General features: G+C 42.4%; 1 non-coding gene across 1 annotated transcript; it reads right to left on the bottom strand.

Moving 5' to 3' along the window:
- Nucleotides 1-764: 764 nt before the first annotated feature.
- LOC144232459 (small nucleolar RNA SNORA28) lies at nucleotides 765-889 on the bottom strand. Its single transcript, XR_013335397.1, has one exon. It is a non-coding gene; the product is annotated as a small nucleolar RNA SNORA28 (small nucleolar RNA).
- Nucleotides 890-8,137: the final 7,248 nt, after the last annotated feature.

The raw sequence follows: 8,137 nt of genomic DNA, 5'->3' as shown, positions 1-8,137 counted from the left end.
TAGGGGTGCCTGGGTGGCTTAGTCGGTTAAGCGTCCGACTTTCGCTTAGGTCATGATCTCGTGGTTCGTGGGTTCGGGCCCCATGTAGGGCTCTGTGCTGACTGCCAGCTCAGAGCCTGGAGCCTGTTTCTGAGTCTGTGTCTCCCTCTCTCTCTGACCCTCCCCTGCTCACGCTGTCTCTCTCTCGCTCTCCTAGAAATAAATAAAACATTAAAAAAAATTAAAAAATCAAAAAACAAAAAAACCTGTCCCCTTTTGGTTTGGAACCGTCCCCTCAGAAAACCATATACCAACCCAATGCTACCTACAATTCTAAGAAGATTCACAGATCAAGTTCATCTGCTGCTTTTCATATGTAAGAAATTCATGCTAAGAATGGGATGTCCCAGGGGTGCCTAGGTAGCTTAGTTGGTTAAGTGCGAACTTCAGCTCAGGTCATGATCTCACATGAGTTCAAGCCCAACACTGGGCTCTCTGCTGTCAGCACAGAGCCTATTTTGGATCCTCTGTCCCTCTGTCCCCCTCTCTCTCTGCTCCTGCCCCACTTGTACTCTCTCTCTCTCTGTCTCTCTCAAAATAAATAAGTAACTTAAAAAAAAAAAAAAATGGACTGTCCCCAAACAGTAGAGGTATTAATTGTTAGGGAAGACTGAAATGAAGTGGGATGCCTCAGAAGTCTGTGAAGGGTACTCCTGACCCCTCTCTTCCCCCCCATGAGTCTGTACAAGGGCATATCTCAATGCACTTTAGCGACAGCTGCCAACCCTGGTTAAGCCTATGCAACAGCTGGTCTTACAAGGAGAAAACACCTGAATAGGTTAGACCTTCTTGCTGGAGCAAGTTCATAGTGTGTTAGTCAATTTCAACCATCTGCCACAGAGCGCTGCCTGCAACCAACCCTTCAGTACCTTTTACAGGTGAATACATGTGAATATATTATCTGGCCAAAAAATTAAAATACACATCTTTTAAAACAGCAAAAGACTTAAGTCTTTTTAAAGTTTTTCAGGAGGAAACCTTAACTGCTAAGTTATTTTTAAGTAATCATAACTTTGCCAACCCTGGGCCCCTCAATTCTTTCTATGAAGTGGGAAATAAAGATTTCTTCTTCCAAGAAGAAAGAAGAAGAAAGAAGAAAGAAGAAAGAAGAAAGAAGAAGAAGAAGAAGAAGAAGAAGAAGAAGAAGAAGAAGAAGAGAAGAGAAGAAGAGGAGAAGAAGAAGAAGAAGAAGAAGAAGAAGGAGGAGGAGGAGGAGGAGGAGGAGGAGGAGAAGGAGAAGAAGAAAAAGAAGTTGTTCTAATTGTTGGCCCTAGAAAGTCCATGATTCATAAAGTGCATGAATTAGACAACTGTCATACAGGAAGCAGATAAAATAAGAAGGGGATGTGTAGGGCACACAGCTGTAAACTACAGGCCACCAGGACCAAGAAGAGAAAAGTAACTTGGTTTGGGGTGTGAATGAAACAAATTGGTCATGAATTAATCATTGGTGAAGCTGAGTGATAGACAAATTTTACTTCTCTCCATTTTGATATAAATTTGAAGTCTTCCATTCCAAAAATATTTTTAAATACACATACATATACTAAAATGCAATGTGGGATCCCAGATTGGATGCTGGAAAAGAAAACGGCATGAGTAAAAAAAACTGGTAAAATCCAAAGAAAGTCTGTAGTTTAGTTACTAGTATGGTACTGATGTGAATTTCTTAGTTTAGCTAAATGTACCATGCTCTTAGAAGATGTTAACATTAGGAAAAACTGGGTGGAAGGTACATGGGAACTCTTTGTACTATCTTTGCAAATTTTCTGTAAATCTAAAATGAATTCAAAACAAAAAATGCAAATGCACACAGAGCAAAGAGCAACACAATAGCCAGGATGAAGCCCAGCCTCACTTCTTACTAACGTGAGACCTTGGTGATACCCCACCCTTTCTGTGATTCTGTTTCTTCATCCACAAGGTAGGGATGACAAACTCCTAGGACTGTGCAGAGGATTAAGGGATGACATGTAGGATTACCAGTACAGTATGTAGCAAGCTCCTGACTAATGCCACCTTCTAGTAGCAGAAACGGTGGTATTATTTAGCAAAAAGAAAATGTAATGGGGTAAGAGAAACAAGATAAGTAAGTGAATTTATAAAATACATACACAAAGTTAATCAACTGAGAAAATCATCAATTTTGCATTTAAAATGATAAAACTTTTCAATGAAAATAGGCCAGGGAAAGGGCGCCTGGGTGGCTCAGTCAGATAAGCGTCAGACTTGAACTCAGGTCATGATCTCAAGGTTCATGAATTCAAGCCCTGCATTGGGCTCTGTGCTATCTGGAGCCTGCTTCAGATTCTGTGTGTGTCTCTTTCTACTCCTTGCCTGCTCCACTCTGTCTCTCTCTCAAAAATAAATAAACATTAAAAACTTTTTTATAAAAAGAAAAAAAGAAAATAGGCCAAGAAAGGACATTGTTTAGAAGGAGAGAAATAGTAACAAATATGTGTATTAAAATTTTTTAAATAGCCTCTAAAATAAGAAAAATATTTTTTATATGATTCAAACCAGGCAAGAGGAAAAAACAGACCAGGAGATCACAGAAAACTTTATAAATTCAGGGCGACTGGGTGGCTCAGTCAGTAAAGCATCCAACTTTGGCTCAGCTCCTGATTTCATGGTCTGGGAGTTCGAGCCCTACATCAGGCTCTGACATCACTGACAGCACAGAGCCTGCTTCAGATCCTCTGTCTCTCGTTCTCTCTGCTCCTCCTCTGCTCTCACATGCTCGCTCTCTCTCTCAAAAATAAAGAAAAAAAAACTTTGTAAATTCAACAAAGAAAAGAAAGGGGAGGAGGCACCTGGGTGGCCCAGTCGGTTGAGTGTCGGAGTCTTGATTTTGGCTCAGGTCATGATCTCACGGTTCATGATTTCAAGCACAATGATTTCACATTGGGCTCTGCACTGACAGTGCAGTCTACTTGGGATTCTGTCTCCCTCTCTTTCTGCCCCTCCCCTCTCTGCTTCTATCTCTCTCAAAATAAATAAACATAAACTTAAAAAAGAAAGGGGGAAAACTATAATAGTGAAAACACAAAATATACTGGTAGAAATGAATCCAAACATGTCAATAATCAGATAAATAAAAATAGACTTAATTCACCTATTTAATAACATTCCATTTACCACTCTGAATCAAATACATGTCTATTCTGAGCAGAACTAACCAATACCTTTAAGCCAAAGATAGAGGTAAATACATGAAATGTATGCCGCTGCCACCACCTCCCATGCATATAACAGACATAATGAACCAATCACAGCACATTTTCCTGAGCCTGGACAATACCTTCAGAATCTTTCCCAACACAATGCTCCAGGCTGCCATTACACAGAGACAGAAGTCAGTTCTATGATAACAGAGCTCCCTGTAGGCAATTCCCCCGCTGGCCAGTGACCCTCATGGCCTGACTTGAGGGGTTTCAGGAAAAGTTAAGGAATACAAGGGCTTAAGAAAAACTTCTGCCTGGACATCAGGGAAGAAAGACCAGGCAAGAAATGAATGTCTGTTCTAAACGCTTGGGCTGGATCGCAGCCAGCTAGCTGTTCCCTGCCCCCAGTCCTCACTCCTTGCCTCTATTGGGCCAGTCTCTAGAGAACACTGGCTGCAAAGCACACTCTTACTGAGACCATCATAAAAACATTTGTTAGCAGTGGTGGCGACCACAGCAAGCCAGGGCTGGGCCGGACACCTGTGGCTGAATCACAGAGGAGAGCCCGTGGCTGGGGAAAAAGCATTCACAAGCCCCGGGCAGTGGATAAGGTTCCCAGGTTTCGTGTCAAGGATTCCTGGCAAATGGGGAGCCTCGCAGCAGAGCCTTGTCCTAGGGCAGAGTGAGAAGGAAATGAAAGGGGCGCTCCATTTGAGCCAAGTGCCTTGTACTATTTCATGAAGGCCTAGCCACAACACAGAGGGGCAACTATTTCTATTTCCAGTATATAGACATGTAAAATGAGACTCAGAGAAGCTAAATAACCTGCATTTGTTCACAAAGCTTGTAAGTGGCAAGTTGCCTCATGAATTTAAACCCATCCCCACTCCTAGATATGTATAAACCAGAAATGTGTATATGAGCTCACGAAAAGGTTAGGACAAGCTGTTCATAACAGCTCTATTTATAACAGCCAATCCAGAAACTTTCCCCAGCCCTTCACGAGAATGGGTAAATTGTGCAAAAGTCATATAATGGAATAATATACAGTCATGAGAGTAAACAAATTGTAACTACACAAATCAACACAGGTAAATATTATGTATATGAAATTCAGTTTCCACAATGTTTTAAATAGATAGATAGATAGATAGATAGATAGATAGATAGATAGATAAAGTAAAAGGCAAGCGGCACCTGGGTAGTTCAGTAGGTTGAGTGGCAACTCTTGATTTCTGCAGAGGTTGAGGACGAGTCCCGCATCGAGCTCCATGCTGAGACTGGGGCCATGCTTTAGATTCTCTCTCCCCCTCTGTCCCTCTCTCCCCCACTTGTGCTCCATCTCTCTAAAATTAAAAAATGATAATAATAAAAAGAAATTTAAAAAGAGGCAAAACAGGGGCATGTGGCTGGCTCAGTCTGTACAGCATTTGACTCCTGATCTCCGGGTTGCGCATTTAAGATCCACATTGTGGGTAGAGATTACTTAAACATAAAATCTTTAAAAATAAATAAATAAAAATAAAAATAAAATTTTAAAAAGGCTAAACAAGGGTACCTGGATGGCTCAGTCAGTTAAGTGTCCAACTTCAGCTTAGATCATGATCTCACAGCTCAGGAGTTTGAGCCCCTCATCAGGTTCTTATTAGCACAGAGCTGGTTTCAGATCCTCTGTCCCCCTCCCCCTGTGCCTCTCCCCTGCTCACACATACTCGCTTTCTTCTAAAAAGGCAAAATAAAATAAATCTATGGTGCTTGAAGTCAGGATGGTGGTTACCCCTGGCAGGGTGGAGAGGGAGTTTCTGGGGTGCTCATCATGTTCTATTTCTTGACGTGGGTGGTGGTTACATGCCTGTGTTTACTTTGTGAAGACCCATCCAGCTGTACATTGGGATTTGTGCACTTTGCTGTCTGTAGGCTGAACTTTTATGGAAAGTCTTTAAAAACTGAACCCATACCTAACACTCTCCTGCACCACTCTGCTTCTCTGGCTGAGAATTCTGAAGCAGACAATGACACAGAACAAGGGACACTAAAGTATGAGCCTGCAAGCAAGAGTGGCTCAAGCCCTGCCCCAGCCCCAACCTGGTAACTTCCCCTTGGAGCACCCCACTGAAGCATGGGTACGAACTCCTCCTCTGCATGGTTTCTTAAGCATGAGAAAGGAATGAGAAAACGTTCTGTAGTAACATCATAAAGAGCCCTTATTTCCTGAGCCCCAGAAGTGTGCCAGTGTTCTCTCCAGCTCCTTCAACAATGTCTCTCCAGCTCCTTCAACAATGTGAAAGGTTAAGGATTGTCCCAGAGCAGGGAAGAGACACAGCCAGTAACAGCCAGGCTGGGATTCACATCCAGGTCTGTCTGATCTAAAGTCAGAAGAGCCCTGGAAAGCTTGCCTGATGTCCTGGGGAACAATCAAGACATAGTCACATGGCTCTGGATTCCAGAAGCCTTCATCCCACTCAATTCCTGCCCAGTTCTGGAAACTCCAGGTTTCCTAAGTTCTTCCTCCACCCAGTTGAGCCCAGGCTGCACTGTCCATTTTCTAGGGCTTTTTCTAGTGAACACAAGTTTACCTTGTGTATCAGCTAGTTGTCATATAATAATTCTGAGCAACAACCACCACCACCCCTCCGCCCCGCAACATTCAGCTGCTTGAAACAACATTCTTAACGTGCATCATTTGGAAGTTGACTCATCTAGGTTTACAAAAAGCAGACAAAAAAACCCAGGATATTGGACATGTGAATAATAGGATTAGCATATGACAAAAATGGGACACTGCCCCCAATGCCTGCAGACTATACATTCATTTCAGAAGACTCAGGAGGAACATTTACAAAATTGATTATATGCTTGACCATAAAATAAGTTCCAACAAATTTCAAAGATTTGAAACCAGGCTATGTTCTCTGACCACAGGACAATTAAGATAGAAATCAACACTAAAAAATGACAAAGCTTCCCCCACCCCTCTGGTCCTAGCTGCCTAAGGCCTTTCTCACTGCCACAACACTTCATGGCAGAATGAGACATTTACTGAGCACCTACTGTATACCAAGCCAGGCTGCCCACTGGGCAGGATGCATGGACTCCTTCTCAGAGAGGGGACAGACATATTCTCAACTGTGCCTTTCTGAAGATGCACTTGCAAATCAGGCTTTACATCAGTTCTTATCAGACTGTCCCGTTGGTACATACTTTAACCTAGATACCTACAGGGCAGCCTTAGTTAACATACATGTAAAACACCTTCATCCTGAACAGCTACACTGGTCTACATCAGGGGAAAGTTTCATTCTTAGCTCATATCGAAACTTGGCTTTAATTACTTTGTTTATTATTAAGTAGGCTCCATGCCCAGCATGGAGCCCAATGCAGGGCTTGAACTCACAACTGTGAGATCAAGACCCGAACTGAGATGAAGAGTCAGATGCTTAACTATCTGAGCCACACAGGTGTCCCAATCAGCTTTAATTACTTTAAAACACATACTGCCTAAGGTGAAAACATAAAACCCGTCTTTAGAGGATGCTGAAACACTATAATTTCTAAATCAGAGACTTGGTGATCTGTGGAAACAGGACAGGATAGATTCATGCTAAGGTCTGCTGAGAAAGTGACTAATTTTGGCAGTCAGACTCTCAAGCTAATCCTGGCCTTTCAACTACCTTTCCTGGGACCCTAATTTCCCCACAAACCATCTGCCCATGTGCCTTAGTTATTCCTATTTGATATTACAAAGGGAGAAGGTTTTTTCCTCCAGATAAAGAATATTCACAACTGTGTCCAACAATGGAGCTAGCTGAAAAGTAATAAAGTCACCTCTCCCAGTCAGTGGAGGTGTTCAAGCAAAGGCCACACAACTGCTTGATGCAGATGCTGAAGGGGAGTCCTGAAAAACAGAAAAATGTTACAAGGACTTTTCCAAGACCTAAAAAACTTCTATGGCCCACTTTACCTGCTGCTGCAAAAATACCAAAGGCCACCAGATGGTGACAGAGTCCAGCATCATTGCAAAAGCTCTAAGAGCCCAGCACACAGCTTTTCCTGGAAGTACAAAAGCCTAAGTGCAACAAAATATAAACAACTAAAATTAAAAATAGGATTACTGGGGTTGCTGGGTGGCCCAGTCGGTTAAGTGTCCGACTTCGGCTCAGGTCATGATCTCGCGGTTAGCAAGTTTCAGTCCCACATCAGGCTCTGTGCTAACAGCTCAGAGCCTGGAACCTGCTTCAAATTCTGTCTCCATCTCTCTCTCTGCCCCTCCCCGACTCACACTTTGTCTCTCTCTCTCTCTCAAAAATAAATAAACTTTAAAAAAAATTTTAATAGGATTACCATATGTTGCATCAATCCTACTTCCAGATATACAACCAAAAGGCCTGAAAGCAGGATCTACACACCTATGTTGATAGCATTATTCACAAGAGGTGGAAGAAACCTTGTGTCCATTCACAGAAAGATGAATGGGTAAGTAAAATGTGGTCTATACATGCAGTGGAATATTATTCAGCCTTAAAAAGGAAGAAAATTCTGGGGTGTCTGGGTGGCTCAGTCGGCTAAGCATCAGACTTCAGCTCAGGTCATGGTTTTGAGTCCAGTTTGTGAGTCCAAGCCCTGCATCAGGTTCTGCAGTGGTGGTGCAGAGCCTGCCTGCCTAGGATTCTCTCCCTCTCTCTCTCTCTCTCTCTCTCTCTCTGCCCCTTCCCCACTTGTGCGTGCTCTCTCTCTCTCTCTCTCTCTCTCTCTCTCAAAATAAATAAATAAAGTTAAAAATATTTTTTTAAGAGTTTTTTAAAGGAAGGAAATTCTGATACAAGCTACAACAGGGATGAACCTTAAGGATATTATGCGAAGTTAAATCAGCTGTCACAAAACAGTATGATTCCACTTTACACAAGATAAAGTAGTCAAATTCATAGAAATGGAAG

This window comes from Crocuta crocuta, unplaced genomic scaffold (genome assembly GCF_008692635.1).
Source record: "Crocuta crocuta isolate KB4526 unplaced genomic scaffold, BGI_CrCroc_1.0 scaffold477, whole genome shotgun sequence".
Lineage (NCBI taxonomy): Eukaryota > Metazoa > Chordata > Mammalia > Carnivora > Hyaenidae > Crocuta > Crocuta crocuta.
Note: the sequence above shows the minus strand (reverse complement) of the source record. Positions and strands in the feature narration are given on the sequence as shown.